This window comes from Plecotus auritus, assembly GCF_963455305.1.
Source record: "Plecotus auritus genome assembly, chromosome: 1".
Lineage (NCBI taxonomy): Eukaryota > Metazoa > Chordata > Mammalia > Chiroptera > Vespertilionidae > Plecotus > Plecotus auritus.
This window is the reverse complement of record NC_137770.1, coordinates 112,183,256-112,184,651: the sequence shown is the minus strand read 5'-3', so window position 1 is coordinate 112,184,651 and position 1,396 is coordinate 112,183,256. Positions and strand designations below refer to the sequence as shown.

Sequence of the window (1,396 nt, the reverse complement as noted above, 5' to 3'; positions counted from 1 at the left end):
CTCCCAGCCACACTACCCTTGTACTTCATAATCCCAGCCCTTATGTCCCCAGACCTGATGAGATTCTAAAGTCTCAGCTTCAGAGATCCCCAGCCTGATGATCTCAGATTCAAACCTCCAGACCTGTCCTGCCTCTGTTATCTCGCCCTGGGCACTCTTCCACCTTCTTTCCTTGGATTTGGGATGAATCTAGAGTTGCAGCCATGTTTCTGGTTAACTCATTCTTGAAGGGAGACAGTGGTGGTGGTGGAGGGAGCCTAAGGAATGTGCTTGGAGGCCTGATCAGTAGAAGTGGAGTCAGCGGTGGGGGTGGCAGAACTGTCATGAGCATCCTGGGTGGGGTCATTAGCACCCTCATTAGTGAGGCAGCTGTGCAGTATCACACAGAGCCCCACACACCCATTACTCCAACATTGAGGCCAATGAGAGTGAGGAGGTCTGGCAGTTCCAGAGGCTCTTTGCCCAGCTAGCTGGAGATGACATGGAAGTCAGTGCAACAGTCCTCATGAACATTCTCAACAAGGTGGTGACATGATACCCTGATCTGATGACTAATGGTCTTGGTATTGACACATGTCACTGCATGGTGGCCATGGTGGATAGTGATACAACAGGCAAGCTGGGTTTCTAGGAATTCAAGTATTTGTGGAACAACATCAAAAAGTGGCAGGCCATATACAAACAGTTTGATGTTGACCATTCAGGAACCATTTGGCAGCAGTAAATTTTTGGGGGCCTTTGAGGCAGCAGGTTTCCATCTAAATAAGCATCTTTACATGATCATCCGACGCTACTCAGATGAGGGAGGGAACATGGATTTTGACAATTTCACCAGCTGCCTGGTCAGGCTGGATGTCATGTTTTGTGCTTTCAAATCTCTTGATAAAGATGGCACTGGACAAATTCAGGTAAACGTCCAGGAGAGGCTGCAGCTGACGATGTATTCCTTAGTGGGAACCCCAGACCTCTCCCATAATCACCTCACATTAGGTGTCACCTTGCACATTTTGGTCTCTCCCAGGGCTGATCCTGTTTGCAGTCATGTCTTTGTGGGTGCTGCTGATCCACCAGCTTTTCCATTTTCCCAGCTGTTGGCAACTAGCTTCTCAGACAACAGCTAGGGATCAAGATGTCCCAACATGCCATGCCCCAAGTTATCTCTGGCTCTAAGACACTCTAACACACCCTGCCCCATGGGTCACTCCACTCTCAGCACACAAATCCCACAACCCTTCTTATGCATCTGTGCCAAGTTGTGTCACTTCCACACCCCAAGGGCCCTTCTCCAAATTCTGGGAGAAATCTCCCAGGCCCTATGCACCCTGGCACACCTGTTCAGTTAACCACCCAAGCATCTGAACTCCAGATCATAATAGGCCCATATATACCCCAGTGC

The 1,396-nt window shown here is 49.4% G+C and overlaps 1 pseudogene across 1 annotated transcript; it reads left to right on the top strand.

Moving 5' to 3' along the window:
* Positions 1–203: 203 nt before the first annotated feature.
* On the top strand, positions 204–1,121 carry LOC308240795 (calpain small subunit 1-like; annotated as a pseudogene). The gene has a single exon. The product of its transcript is annotated as a calpain small subunit 1-like (transcript).
* Positions 1,122–1,396: the final 275 nt, after the last annotated feature.